The sequence below is a fragment of the Silene latifolia genome, chromosome 3 (assembly GCF_048544455.1).
Source record: "Silene latifolia isolate original U9 population chromosome 3, ASM4854445v1, whole genome shotgun sequence".
Taxonomy (NCBI): domain Eukaryota; kingdom Viridiplantae; phylum Streptophyta; class Magnoliopsida; order Caryophyllales; family Caryophyllaceae; genus Silene; species Silene latifolia.
Genome location: NC_133528.1, coordinates 128,258,958 through 128,276,037, shown reverse-complemented (window position 1 = coordinate 128,276,037; position 17,080 = coordinate 128,258,958).

Genomic DNA, 17,080 nt, shown 5'->3' with positions numbered 1-17,080 from the left:
AAAATGTACGGGTTTTAATAGCAGTATGTAAATTGCAATTTTATGTAAATTGTGACATTTTAACTTATGTTTTAACATAAGTAGTTAAAATAGGCATATGCGATAGAAATAAGAGGAATAAGGTTGAGGAGGAAAGGTAATTAAATAGAATAGAAAACATAAGGGACCCACATGTTAAAACTCAACAACCAATAAGAACTTTAAAAAAAATTCAGGTAGATGTTTGTCGATCTTATGATAATCTGTTTATTTAATTACCTCATATAGTCACATGAGAAATTTTGACTAATTAAAACATTTTTTCTTGTTTTAGAAACAAAATGCTACTCGTATAAAAAACTACTACAAATACTTGAAAAATCTCATAATTATAGTGCTTAACATTGATATAAATGATTCTTTAATTGCCACTTCAATCAACTTGAAAAAAAAATGTTTGGTTCATGTTCCTATTCATAGGAAATTAGGAAGGTGATTAATCACCTGAATTTAAGGGACGCATAAATAACAAAACAATAAATAGGAATTTAGAATACTCGTATGAAACCTCATGGGATTACCAAGTAATTATAGTGCTTAACATTGATATAAATGATTCTTTAATTGCTAATTAATGGTATAGCAAAACCAAATTTTCTCTTAATTTGTTTTACACCATGGCTCTATGTGAACTCGCCCCTGAAGATGAACACCAAACTCTAGAAAACCAACTTGAGTTCCTTATTTTGTACCCTAGGAAAAGGCGGATTACAATGTGTTGCTTTAGGACCTTCAAAGGTGGAAAACAATCAAAACACAACAAATATAACCAATCATAAAAATAATCCGGTGAATGTCACAGGCAACATAATTTAATCCATGAATTTATCAACAAGAGAGAAATTAAAATTTAAAACTTACCTCGGATTCGACACTTATCTCACTCCTTTTTCTTTTTTACCTGTTTTTTATTCAATTTCCGGAGCAGCTTCCCTTTTAATTATGTTCACTACCGATTAAATTAATGAAGTAGCCGTTGGTGCCATATTTATGATAAAATTTAAGAATTGATCTAGGAGAGGACACGACATGCACCTATAGAAGCTATGAAGTGAAAGATTGGATCTAAGAAATATCAAATTTGATTTTATCAAAAAGGAGCCTTAAATTCTCGGTTACCAGCGTTTGGAAAGAAAAAAAAAGGTAATTTGTTTGTTACTGTTAACTTTTCTATATTGTTTTCACTTGAAATTTGGTTGTTGTTTTTAACATGGAATGTTCATTTTGTTTGTATGGTTCAATGATATGATGTTGGTAATATTAATGGTTTAGTAAATTTCTGATGAAACAAATAATGGTATAAAAGAGCATAATTTGTGTAGTTGTATGCAATGTAGCTAGTCAAGATTCATGTGTGCATGGTTTTAAATTTCCAGCACATGTTGTTAGGTGAAGAAAATGGGACTAGCACCTAAAATGCGTAGATTACAAGTCATAGCTTTCGACCAAAAAATCAATACTTGCCAAAAAATACATTCTTGTTAGACTGAATGCTTAGGAAGAGGCTTCAGTACAATTTGTGTTGGGTAAGGTTTATATGATGTGGTTACCAGTGCTACACTTTTTTCGGGTATGTAACTTTATTGTTACAATGACTAAACAAGATAAAATTCTGGAATAAAAAGGAGATAACTCAAGTTAGCGGATTATAATTTGCATAGTTAAAGTAGATTTTAATGTCATAGAAGCAACAATGAATATACTAAGAACTTACAAAAGTTGCTTAACAAACTCTACTTTGTAATTAAGCAAACATTGATTGGAAATCCAGAAAAACAATTTACCTTTTGTTAGTTTATTTATCCGCGAAAGTGTTAATTAAGCCCCATGACTTTGCTCAATTGTGAAATTAGGTCTCATGTGTTTCAATCGGAGCAATCAAGCCCTTTAAGTTTCACCAAAAGTGAAATTCAACCCCAATTTTAAAATTTTCACAAGAATTTTAATTAAAAGCATTTTATATTAATATTAAACAATTTATTAAATACTAAAAATTATTACTTGCAACTTACCTTAGATTCTACTTTTTCACTCCACTTCTTTTTTTACAAAAGCAAATGACACATGAGATGTTCTCATTCGATAATTTCTATTAATAGTTTGGGAATAACCAATAAGTCTCTTGATCAACCACCTTCAAGTCCGTATGTGTAACTATACCTGGCAAAAGCAACCCAATCCGAAAAGGCTGACCCGAGACCCAAAATGATCTGAACTACATCAACCGAACTTGGTGATCTTAATTATTGGTTTATTTATTCCAAGTATTATGTTTCTGATAATGAAGTTTGCCAGTAAGTCTCTTGACCAACCACCTTCAACTCCGTATGTCTAACTAGACCTAGCAAAAGCAATTCGACCTGATTGACCCGACCCGAAAAGGTTGACCTGAGACAGGAAGTGACCCGAACTACAACATATGGATATGGATTAATTTTCGAGATTTCATCACTCCCACCACCACCACCACTACTGGGACAACCCATCAATTTCATTTCCCTCATTAACTTATCATCTGAAGTGCCCATAATTTGTCTATCTATCATGAGCTCCATCCAAACCTCTCAATCATGAGCTCCATCCTAACCTAATGTGCAAAAGCTAAGGGTTGTTTCATCCATCCTGAATAATCGAAAAAATGCACCCTCGTTTCGGGTACAAGCTGGGAAAACGGGTTTCCCATCAATGTATAACCCTGTCAGAAAAAGAACGTCTTCAAGGGTTATATTCATACATTGCTCATTAATATAAAAGGAATAGAAGTCCAACTCTTGGACGTTGATTTGGTATTTATCCATCAAATTTGGCATAAACGGGTTCGAATACCATTCCTTTTCTGCCCCACCTTCAATAAGCGGAGCAAGCAACTAGCCTAAATGGTCAAGCTAGTTGATTGCTTCGCTTATATAATGATAATGATAATGATAATGATACAAGCTAAACAATTACTAACATCTTAATCAGTCTAAAATTTTATATTAACAAAATTTATGCACAATAACTCAAATTTTAAATTTTGATATGCAAATTACTCCTATAAATAAGGAGACTTTCTTATCAAATTTTCATATAGTAGTACAAATTGTGTCATCAAATTTAAGGAATAATAGAAGTGAATCATCAAAATCCAAATGAGTAACCTCTTTAAAGAGGTAGCACCACCTCCTCGACAAAATACTGGTGATGACGGCATACTTTGTAGGTAGAAAATTGAGAATATTTATTAATAACTCATTAAGGAGACTGTTAATTCTGTCCATTGGCATTTTACTGCTCAACTCCTACATTTGACCCGGATCTTCAAACATGAAAGTCATGTTTGTGTAAACTCCTGCGGTATAGAAGAGGTTGTTAAAAAATTTCCTCACCAACCTGCCTATAAACCCGCTTGGGAATATATTATACCCAATTGGGAATATATTATACCCACTTGGGAATAAAGTTTCCCAATAAGTCTCTTGATTAACCACCTTCAAATCCGTATGTGTAACTATACCTGACAAAAGCAACCCGACCCGACCCGAAAAGACTTACCCGAGACCTAAAATGACCTAAACTATATCAAACAAACTTGGTGATCTTAATTACTGGTTTATTTCTTCCAAGTATTATGTCAACATCTGCTTCACGCCACGACCATCGTCGCCACCGGCCTCTCATCGTCGCCACCTCTTCACCTTCTTCATCCCTCTCATTGTAGGTATTACTTTTAAGGGTTGAAATCCACCCTACAATATGGGGTCAAAATTCCAAAATAAGTGATTTTAGCCCTTGTAAAAAGAAAACTGACTCTAAATCGGGCATCTTGAAACCATAGATGTTGAGTTATCACACGTCTTTTACAAAAGTAAAATTTTGACAAAAAAGTATTCGGAAATAATAGCAAAATACGCGGTCAAAAGTTGCGCGTTGTAGACCGTAAAAAGTCAAATGGAAAGAACATTAAAAGATGGAGGAAGTATATATAATTTTGGTAATATTACAACAATGTTGTAACTTCTCAGGGGTCGTTTGGTTCAACAAGTCGGAATGAAATAAAATGGAGTTTGATAGTATGGTGGTATACTGATATGGGGTTCTAAATCCATACTTGCCTAATCTTGTTTGGTTCAGCACAAGTTATAGAAGGGGGGAATGGAGTTTGAATCCAAGGGGGGAAGGTTGGGTAAGGGATTACAAGGGTTAGTGAATAATTTCCCCTACTTTGCTTACTCCTAGACGTGGTAGTGAATAATTTCCCCTCCTTTACCGGGATTGGGCACCTCATCTCTCGGGGTTGGGAATGACACAAGAAAAATGAGTGTGTTTTGATTAAGAGAAACACCCAGTAGGAGAAATTATTTACTACCACTAACAATTAGCCAAAGTTGGAATTACTTTACAGAAATTTCAACTTTCGATTTTCGATTTTCGATTTGGGCCTTAAAATCATTTTGTTTGATTTTATGGCACTTTTAACTCTAATATGACCCCTACTGTAGTATTCCTTACTAAGTCTAACAAAGAGATGTGTGGTTAGGGCCTTCTACTTTGACAGAATGCAACTTAGCCATTTTTTTGGAACTTTGGCAGACAAAAACACCAATAGATAAGAGCATACTATAGTTAAAACTGCCACATAATCCAACAAAATGATTTTCTGACCAAAATTGAACGTTGAAATTTATGATTCCGTCATAAGCACGTCCAAAATGCCCGTCGTGATTCGTGAATATTTCAATTTTCAAAACACTGTTAAAAGAAGCTTAAACAAGTTAGTGATCCGTGTCATCTCGATAGCAATCTCTTAGGGGATGTTTAGTTGGGAGGTTTGGAATGGAATAGAATGAATTTTAGTCATTCTAGTGTTTGATTGGGGTATTTTGGAATGGAGTTAGAATCCCGATGAATGTCATTTCACCCCAATCACTTGAAATCCCATACCCACCTCCTTCTCATGGATTAAAACTCCATTCCTTCATGTTTATTTTTCTAATGAACTAAACATGTTTTGGAAGGTATGGAATTGGAACCCCGTACCCCTATGATTTCTCATTCCAATCCATTCCATTCCTAAGTAGTGAACCAAACAACCCCTTACTGTATTTTTCCTTGTATGCTTTACACTCAAAAAATAACATTGATGTTCATGCCATTTGGAAGACTATGGTTTGATGAGACGGTTCCAACAGTGGTTACAAGGGTAGAGCTACATAACTAAATAGTCTGTCATCCCATCCAAGACAGGGTTCTCACCATTTTCGACTAAGTGATCCATTTTGTATTACATTATTTTATAATAGAGTGATCCATTTTCGACTATCCATCTACCCTTCATATTTAGCTTATTGGCTTCTTACCCACTAAAATATTACTCTCTCTTCATTCTCAGTAAATGTTAGTTATTCCAAAGCTCCATAATTTTTAGGTAAGCAAATATACAAGGGCAGAGCCACATAACCACTAAAATATTTTATTACAAGTTAATAATGTTGATTTGTGAAAAAACAATGTCAACCAAAACCCGAGACATTTCTTATTGGTTAAAAGGGAGCGAAACTCGTGGTAATTGGATAAATAAAGAGAGGTCAAGTGGAAGCGGGTTACATACATCTGTTGGTGGTGTCAATGACGATACATGATAGGCATTACAATGGTAGAGTCGGCGGGTAGTTTATATAAGATTTCTGAAATAAAGGTCAAGTGGAAGCTCCACATTCAGTGTGTTCTCATTTACTTAAATAGTAAGAAATGTCTCGGGTTTTGGTTGACAATGTTTTTCACAAATCATCATTATTAACTTGGACTATAATATTTTAGTGGTTATGTGCCTCTGCTTTTGTATATGTGTTTACTTGAAAATTTTGGAGCTTTGAAATGACTTTAACATTTACCGATAATGAAGAGACAGTAATATTTTAGTGAGTAACAAGCCAATAAGGTAAATATGAAGGGCAGATGGATAGTCGAAAATGGATCACTCAATTATCAAATACAAGGACTGTAATATAAAATGGATCACTCAGTCGAAAATGACGAGAACCCTGTCTTGGATGGGAGGACATACTATTTAGTTATGTGGCTCTGCACTTGTAACCATTGTTATAACCGTCTCATCATACCATATTCTTCCAAATGGCATGAAAACAATGTTATCTTACGAGTGGAAAGCATATAAGGAAAAAAAATACACTGAGAGATTGTTATCGAGATGACACAGATCACTAACTTGTTTGAGCTTCTTTTAACAAAGCTTATATATAGAGAGAATAATGTACAACCGTGGTGAGGGTAGCGTGATCGGAAGTCCGACGGCCGTCAGAGATTCAGATGTGGTGACGTAGTGGATAGATATCGCTGGTGCATGCAGACTCTGAAATGATTTAAATTTTTGAGTTATGAGATGGTGGTATAAATAACAGGGGCGTCATCTGGTTTAGGCAGGATTTGGCCTTTAATGGAGTTGGTTCTATAATGAAGAATCATGCCTGCACATCAACAAGAATGTTTTTTTACTAATAAATAAGTAAAAGGCAAATGCACAAATATATTAAATAGATAAGTAATAACCCACATGTTACGAACATCATAATTTAGGGATTACCTCAAGCAAGGGAAGAAAACATTTCAGATATTTTGTCTTCTTGCCTTCCATAATCGGAGTGTTTTTAAACTCACAAATACCCTTAATCACAAGTTCAATAAAGACTTTGGCCCAGTTAGTCTCTTCAATACCATGGATATCATACGAGAAATACTTGAGTCTCACACTGAGATCAGAGGTTGGGAAAAGGAAGAAGTTAAATAAAAAGAATAAATTAATTTCCGAAATAAATCTCTATTTTTCTCATTATGGACTGTATTTATGAGAATGTTCTCAAGAGTTTTTCTTTTCATAAGGTGGTTAGTGTTAGTTGTATTCAAGGACACCTGAGAAGTTAGGTCAGTGAAGAACTGGGGAACGACTAACCCTGTCGACTTCTCTTCCACATATTTGTCATTCGGTTTCAAGCCAAGTAAAAAAACAACCTCCGCTTTACACAAAATGCCATATCCCTTCTTATTATAAGAATTCCGGTCTCATGAAATAAATTGGCGCATTTAAGTTGAGACTATCGTCAGTCTCAATATTTCAAGAAAAGATGAGAATGGAGACATCAATCATACATTTCTCCTATGCAACCTTCTTATTTATACTAAAAGAGACAACGGCTAGTGCTCCTTTCTTAAGCTAAGATAGTATTGAATGAGCTGTAAAATAGAGTAAGGACAAAATTGGCAAGCTGACAATTATCTGAATTTCACTGAATGTGTGGGCTGTCATGTGACTCATTCTTAAGCATCTTCTAGAACCTGTGTGACACCCCCACGATAATGCGGAAAATAAACTACTAAGTATATGCGAAAAATGTGAAGTTTTTAAAACTTTTATTTAATAGATAGAGTTTAGCATGCGGGAGTCACTAACATTCAACAGAAGGAAAATGCGGAAATAAAAACAAGGGTTCATACAAATAAAACGGTCAAAAGTGGGGAAAATATATCCCTCGAATGACATAAAGAAATAGGTGAGTCTAAGTGGTGAATAAGAAATCTAAAAAAGTTCGGGGTACTCGCTAGCTCACACGTCAAACCCCATATAGCATCATCACCAACCTGTCATTCATGTAAACATGAAAGCCACTGTCATTAGGGAGTAACTCAAGGTTCTCCCAGCCATAAAACGTCAAGACGAACACAACAAGAACACAAACAGATGATCATGTTAAATAGGATGTAAACGCATTGAATTATTACTAAACATGGAATCATATATGTTTAAGTAGACAAGAATACGGGAAAGGAAGTGGGATAGACAAATAAACAAGGCAAAGGCATCATTAAATAATAATAGAGAAAGAATGTAACGGGAACAAACAAAGACCATTTAACAATGAGCACGTAATTCAAGGAGATATGACCAATGTAACCATCCAAAATGCAAACATTTACTACTCTTACACTGTAATTTCCCCGGGTAGGACTATGATAATAATACGGTCCTAGTCTAAATCTGCAGATTCTCGGGTGTACATCCTGATTGGACGTGCGCCAGCACAACACGCACCCAAGACTCGACTACCAATGGAGACCGAGTACCCCAATCGCCAGAACAGCACGAAAGTGGCGGAAAGACTAAGATAAGACTCACTTGCCAGCACAGCACAAGTGACCCAAAACCACACTTGCCAGAACAACACAAGTAGGCCAAACCTGTACTTGCCAGAACAGCACAAGTAGGGCGACAAGGGCGTAAATGCATGTCAAGCACATACGATGATATTATGGCATTTCTACAAGAATACGACTCTTACAAATAATTATTTATAATCATCTTTTCATACTTGTAACATATAAAATAAACATTTCATTTTATAATTATACATGCCGGTTAAATAAAATAATTAAAATATAACAAGTGGTAATGGATAATTTACGTCATGTGGAAATTTACGGAAAGCATACAAAACCGATACATGTGACAAGGTGAGCCCAAACATACAAAGGTAGCGGATCCAAAAATTATAAGAAGGTGAACCCAAAAATTGTAGGGTGGTGAGCCCGAAATGAAGGAAGTGGAGAGCCCAAACCACAAAAACCGAGACCACAATCCCCCACCCCAAAATTTATAAGACAATCAGCCCAACCTTCATAAACTTGTGAGCCCAACACTTCAGATATGGTGATTTTAGTCGAGCAATGGCAGCAAAGATAGAACATTAGCAGTTTAACACACAAAATCTTTGTTTCCAACTCACCATGTACGATAAAATGGTTTGTCACAATCAACAACCACACACTAAGGCACCATATGTCCACACCATAGCGCATAAAAGAAAGAAGTAGAAACACAATAAACGGACAACTAGTTAGGATGCGGCAAAAACTACCCAAACAAAACGAGATCAACAGTACATATTCCAGACAAAAGAAAAGGAAGAATAACGAATGCATACAGGAAAAGCATGAGCATGAAAGTTCAGGTAAGGAAACAGGTCCGAGAGACAGAGGTATCCGTCACAAAACAGAGGTAGGACGCTAACATTCACAACATAAACCAGTTCCTAGCAGTCCATTTTAAACCCAACTCAAGACTGACCTTGAGGGTAGCATTAGGACGGAAAAGAAACAGAATTTCAGCAGCTTAAAAACCATGGAAGGACAGTGAACTCGACCCTTTCCTCCTACTCGAATCCAGCAAGAAAACGGACCAAAAGGGTGTCCAAACAACCATGTAAAATGAGCACAAACATTACAAAATCAACTCCATCTATGGGAAACACATAAAGACTTAAACTTTACGATAAATAAGGGCAAAAACGAGTAGGAAGGGCGAAGTTTCCCGACGTTTGTCGATTAACCTATCACCGTTACCTTAACTTTCTTCAATCTTCGAGAGAATGGTCTATTATGAACGAGTTTCCTTCTGGGTCCTCAAAGTCTTCACCTAGAAACCGTAATAACAGCCGAGATTAGCTTAAAACGTAACATTCATGAGACGGGTCGAGACAAAAACTCCACAAGACTACGTCTTGCTTACCTTGAAAGATGGAGGAAGAAGTAAGGAGAAGAATGGTGCAAGAATTATTGAATTTGATCGAGAATTGGGTGAGAAATCTAGGTTCTTATGGTCGACATTAATGGGTCTTTTTTAGCTTTGCTTGGGTTTGTTTTAGCTACTGCAAATGTTTGTTGTTGCAGGTGCTTTATGAATGCTTCACAGGGATTTCGAAAAAAAGGAGGTTTTGGTGGGTTAGGATTGGTCAGGGGAGGGTGAGAGAGAATTGGATAATGGGCTATATCAGTTGGGTAATGAATTTGAGTATTGAGTTGTCGACTCGGGATAGGTCGAGAAAAGATTAGTCTCACAAGTGAAAATGTGACGGTCTATAGCTAGACGGAATAATGTCTCGAGTCTATATTAACTTAAGACGGAAACTAATATTATTACTGTCACTATTATTATTGTCCGACCAAAAATATGTATACATATATTCTTATATAAATTATGGCTCAATGATATAATTTAATAATACGTATTTTTATATAAACGAGCTTTTATATATTATTTTTATAAAAATCGGGTTTGAAATAAAATTAATTAAATTGAATAATTCAAAAATATAAAATAAAATAATCAAACGGTTTAATAAATTTTAAATCTCAAAATGGGAAATTCGCGGGTGTTACAACCTGGACACCTATGCCCTCAATTCCAAGGTTATTGACCTGGCTAATACTTAATGCCTGATGATTTGTATCACATGTATCTTATTGACAAGGAATTCAAGTGAGCTTACTGCCAATTGACCAAGGTAACTGTTCAAATAAAACCACAAACATGTGTGAATGCATGCACTGATACACATGCTTACATAGAATTCAATTGGAACGACACCTTTGTCAACAACGTCATGCCTAGGCAACGGGTACTGGGTCAATTTCTGTCTAAACAACATTTTTCCGAGTTAATATGAATGTACTCATTGCATACAGAAAAATTGGGATTTAGTACATAAACTTAAATATTACCTCTAAAGGCCGAGCACCCCAAAGGAAGTCACGCATGCGAAATTGAGGTAGACCATAGGCACCTGCAACCATCATTCCAATGCGTGTCTGATAGTTCATTTAGCCTGTGGCGTTAACATCAGGCATGAGGTTGACTAACTTAGACGGAGACATTCTTGTTTCTAAATGAGGCATATCTTCAAAACTTGAGGCTTTACAAGTAGAATCTAACGTAAAAGTATTCTTCAATGATTAATAAATTATGTAGAATTTTTAAAGTTGCAAGTAATAATTTTTAGTATTTAATAAATTGTTTAATATTAATATAAAATGCTTTTAATTAAAATTCTTGTGAAAATTTTAAAATTGGGGTTGAATTTCACTTTTGGTGAGACTTAAAGGGCTTGATTGCTCCGATTGAAACATATGGGACCTAATTTCACAATTGAACAAAGTCAATGGGCTTCATTACCACTTTCGCTGATAAATAAACTAACAAAAGGTAAATTGTTTTTCTTTCCAATCAATGTTTGCTTAATTACAAAGTAGAGTTTGTTAAGCAACTTTTGTAAGTTCTACATTCATTGTTGCTTCTATGACATCAACATCTACTTTAACTATCCAAATTATAATCCGCTAACTTGAGTTATCTCCTTTTTATTCCAGAATTTTATCTTGTTTAGTCATTGTAACAATAAAGTTACATACCCAAAAAAAGTGTAGCACTGGTAACCACATCATAGAAACCTTACCCAACACAAACTTTACTAAAGCATCTTCCTAAGCATTCAGTCAAATGTATTTTTTGGCAAGTATTGATTTTTTGGTCGAAGGCTATGACTTTTAATCTACGAGTTTTAGGTGCTAGTCCCATTTTCTTCACCTAACAACATGTGCTGGAAATTTAAAACCATGCACACATGAATCTTGACTAGCTACACTGCATACAACTACACATATTATGCTCTTTTATACCATTATTAAATAAAATTATTAAAATAATGAATATAATAATATTATTAACATTGAAAATAGTTTAATTTTGTAGATTAGTCTCACTATAGACGGATATATCCGTCTAAAGTGCAAGACGGGCCTAATATGCTTAAAGTGGTGACATTTTTGGACACCACCATGATTTTAATATTTTAACTAAAAATTAATTATAATTCAATTTTATATAACTTTTATATCATTAAATAATAAAATGATTATTAAAATAAATATATTAAAATAATGAACATAATAATATTATTAATATTAAAAATAGTTTAATTTCAAAAATTACATTTTTTCGGTTGAAAAATGATAAAACAAAAGACGGTCATAAACTTTTGTTATAGCTCAAAAAAATAAATTATAACTCAAAAAGATTACATATAAATTTAATTAAATTTGGGTTTGACGAAAAAATTAAAATCTAACTTATAAACTTTAATAAGCTCAAAAAATACACAAAAACTCAAAAACAAATAAGGTCTGAGATAGTACATCCAATGTATGTTCCCTTTTCTCCCTTTTCACCCTATCCACCCCAAAATATTCCGTTGCAATCACTTGTTTAAAATAAAACCAAAGTCATAGAAATTTAACACCAAAGTCGTAGAAATGCAACATCAAAGTCTTTAAATGCAACATCAAAGTTTGAAAACATATGTGTTCAACACAGTTGATTATACAACCTTCTAAGGTTTTTAACACAACCTTTTAAGCTTATTTGCTACATATTCCTTTGGATACGACGACTCATCCGTTAGCATGGCTGCCCACGTTCCTTGAAGAAGGGAGTTCATGTTCATGAGCTTATTAAATTGATCAGCTGTCATAAGCCCCTCATCCTCCAGTTTATTCAGGGTAGCAGTCACCTTGACAACAATACCACTACCATGGTTACTACTACTACTACTACCAAACTCAACAGTAGTATGACCTTGAAACTGGTTCAAACTGTCTGATTTTTGACGTTTACTTCCACTGGTAGACATGGAATTTGAAGACGACCTTTTCTTAGAAAGCTCTGAAATTTTCATAGGAATGCTTATTTTATTTGTTTGGAATTCCACGCAACTGCCAAATACAGGTTCCATCTCCGTGTTAAAACCATGTCCCTATTTTTTATCCAAAAGTACAAGTTATTAGGGGATCAACTAATTGTAAAGTAAGATAACATATTTTGAAGTTATAACGTACCCATCTAGCAGCGGCAAACTGTGTTCGTAATTTAACAATTTGATCAATAACTTCTAGTAAACTATTACCATATATTATCTTCTTTCCTGCCCTCTTATTGTACAAGTTTGCTTCTTTGTTGTATCTCTGAGTTAAACTGAGCCAAAAATCATCATTCTAGTAATCTCCTCTATGCTTCCAGAAGAGATCCCCACTCGAGTAGATCATTAGTAAAGACTTGAAAAATGCTATATCAGCATTAGTCCATTACATCTCCTCTGGTTTGATCTGCAAAAAATTGAAGACCCTGTAAGCATATTGCACTATATAACACCATTCGACACTATCAAGGATGGTTACCACTCACTGGTTGAATCATGACAGTAAAAAGTCACATATTCGACACTATAACGATGTGATTGTGACGCATGGTTGACCCATATGCAACTCAACTATATTTCAGTACATCACACATTTTACTAGCAGAAAAATCTGAGAACTTACCTCTGAAGGACGATTAGACCATATTTAAGCAACGAACAATTTCCGTAATACACCAAATGGAGAAAGACTAAACATAACACTCTCATGGAACATAAGTAAGGACTAAGTGAATAAGCATCAACACTAAAATTTGTGGTACTTCTAAAGCGGCTTCGTTCTTAAAACCAAGGTTAAATATGAACAGGGGCGAGTCCAGAAATTATTTTATGGTGTAGCAAGATTAATAAATACCTATAAAAAATGTCTTACCGATAGTTTACATGTCAATATTTAACTTGTACGGAGTACTATATAAATTTATATTTCATATAAAAGGTATTGTAAACGATAGAAGTGCCAAAATTGCACCACCCTTAAGTTTCCTAATAAATGGTTAGTAAAAACTCTAGTCGTAACTTGTAAATAGGTTTGTACGAAGTATCAAACAATCACACATTCATTAAAAATGAGATCTACATGAGGCAACAATTATGCCCTCACATACAGTTTTTAGCCAACCGAAATATCGCTTAAAACTAGTTTTATACCCGTACAAAAAATGTACGGGTTTTAATAGCAGTATGTAAATTACAATTTTATGTAAATTTTGACATTTTAACTTATGTTTTAACATAAGTAGTTAAAATAGGCATATGAGATAGAAATAAGAGGAGTAAGGTTGAGGAGGGAACGTAATTAAATAGAATAGAAAATATGGGGGTCCCACATGTTAAAACTCAACAACCAATAAGACCTTTAAAAAACATTCAGGTAGATGTTTTTCGATCTTAGGATAATCTGTTTATTTAGTTACCTCATATAGTCACATGAGAAATTTTAACTAATTAAAACATTTTTTCTTGTTTTAGAAACAAATGTTACTCGTATAAAAAACTACTACAAATACTTGAAAATCTCGTAATTATAGTGCTTAACATTGATATAAATGATTCTTTAATTGCCACTTCAATCAACTTGAAAAAAAAAATGTTTGGTTCATGTTCCTATTCATAGGAAATTAGGAAGGTGATTAATCACCTGAATTTAAGGGACACATAAATAACAAAATAATAAATAGGAATTTAGAATACTCGTATGAAACCTCATGGGATTACCAAGTAATTATAGTGCTTAGCATTGATATAAATGATTCTTTAATTGCTAATTAATAGTATAGCAAAACCAAATTTTTTCTTAATTTTTTTTACACTATGGCTCTATGTGAACTCGCCCCTGAAGATGAACACCAAACTCTAGAAATACCAACTTCAGTTCCTTATTTTGTACCACAGTAAAAGGCAGATTACAATGTGTTGCTTTAGGACCTTCAAAGGTGGAACACAATCAAAACACAGCAAACACAACCAATCATAAAAATAATCCGGTGAATGTCACAGGCAACATAATTTAATTCATGAACTTATCAATAAGAGACAAATTAAAATTTAAAACTTACCTCGAATTCGACACTTATCTCACTCCTTTTTCTTTTTTTACCTGTGTTTTCTTCAATTTCCGGAGCAGCTTCCCTTTTAATTAAGTTCACTACCGATTGAATTAATGAAGCAGCCGTTGGTGCAATATTTATGATAAAATTTAGGAATTGATCGAGGAGAGGACACGACATGCACCTATAGAAGCTATGAAGTGAAAGATTGGATCTAAGAAATATCAAATCAATGTTTGCTTAATTACAAAGTAGAGTTTGGTAAGCAACTTTTGTAAGTTCTTAGTACATTCATTGTTGCTTCTATGACATCAACATCTAATTTAACTATGCAAATTATAATCCGCTAACTTGAGTTATCTCCTTTTTATTCCAGAATTTTATTTTGTTTAGTCATTGTAACAATAAAGTTACATAACGGAAAAAAGTGTAGCACTGGTAACCACATCATATAAACCTTACCCAACACAAATTATACTGAAGCCTCTTCCTAAGCGTTCATTCTAACAAGAATGTATTTTTTGGCAAGTATTGATTTTTTGGTCGAAAGCTATGACTTATAATCTACGAGTTTTAGGTGCTAGTCCCATTTTATTCACCTAACAACATTTGCTGGAAATTTAAAACCATGCACACATGAATCTTGACTAGCTACACTGCATACAACTACACATATTATGCTCTTTTATACCATTATTAAAATAAAATTATTAAAATAATGAATATAATAATATTATTAATATTGAAAATAGTTTAATTTTGTAGATTAGTCTCACTATAGACGGATATATGCGTTTAAAGTGCAAGACGGGTCTAATATGCTTAAAGTGGTGACATTTTTTGACATCACCATGAATTTAATATTTTAACTAAAAAATTAATTTTAAATTTAATTTTATATAACTTTTATATCATTAAATAATAAAATTATTATTAAAATAATGAACATAATAATATTAGTAATATTAAAAATAGTTTAATTTCAAAAAGTACATTTTTCGGTTGAAAAATGATAAAACAAAAGACGTCATAAACTTTTGTTATAGCTCAAAAAAATAAATTATAACTGAAAAACATTACATATAAGTTTAATTAAATTTGGGTTTGACGAAAAAATTAAAATCTAACTTATAAACTTTAATAAACTCAAAAAAATACACAAAAACTCAAAAACAAATAAGGTCTGAGATAGTACATCTGATGTATGTTCCCTTTACTCCCTTTCACCCTATCCACCCCAAAATATTCCGTTGCAATCACTTGTTTAAAATAAAACCAAAGTCAGAGAAATTTAACACCAAAGTCGTAGCTAGAAATGCAACATCAAAGTCTTTAAATGCAACATCAAAGTTTGAAAACAGATGTGCTCAACACAGTTGATTATACAGCCTTCTAAGGTTTTTAACACAATCTTGTAAGCTTATTTGCTACATATTCCTTTGGATAAGATGACTCATCCGTTAGCATGGCTGCCCACGTTCCTTGAAGAAGGGAGTTCATGTTCATGAGCTTATTAAATTGATCAACTGTAAGAAGCCCCGAGCTGAGGTATATGAAGAATGGCTTTTTGGTCCTCATCCTCCAGTTTCTTCAGGTTAGCAGTCACCTTGACAACAATATCACTACCATGGTTAGTACTACTACTACCAAACTCAACAGTAGTATGACCTTGAAACTTGTTCAAACTGTCTGATTTTTGACGTTTACTGCCATTGGTAGACAGAGAATTTGAAGACGACCTTTTCTTAGAAAGCTCTGAAATTTTCATAGGAATGCTTATTTTCTTTGTTTGGCATTCCACGCAACTGTCAAATACAGGTTAAATCTCCGTGTTAAAACCATGTCCCTATTTTTTATCCAAAAGTACAAGTTATTAGGGGATCAACTATTTGTAAAGTAAGATAACATATTTTGAAGTTATAACGTACCCATCTAGCAGCGGCAAACTGTGTTCATAATTTAACAATTTGATCAATAACTTCTAGTAAACTATGAGCATGTATCATCTTCTTTTCTGCCCTCTTATTGTACAAGTTTGCTTCTTTGTTGTATCTCTAAGTTAAACTGAGCCAAAAATCATCATTCCAGTAATCTCCTCTATGCTTCCAGGAGAGATCCCCACTCGAGCATTTCAATAATAAAGACTTTAAAAATGTTATATCAGCATCAGTCCATTCCATCTCCACTGGTTTGATCTGCAAAAAATTGAAGACCCTGTAAGCATATTGCACTATATAACGCCAATCGACACTGTCAAGGATGGTTACCACTCACTGGTTGAATCATGACTGTAAAAAGTCACCTATTCGACACTATAACGGTGTGATTGTGATGCATGGTTGACCCATAAGCAACTCAACTATATTTCAGTACATCGCGCATTTTATCAGCAGAAAAATCTGAGAACTTACC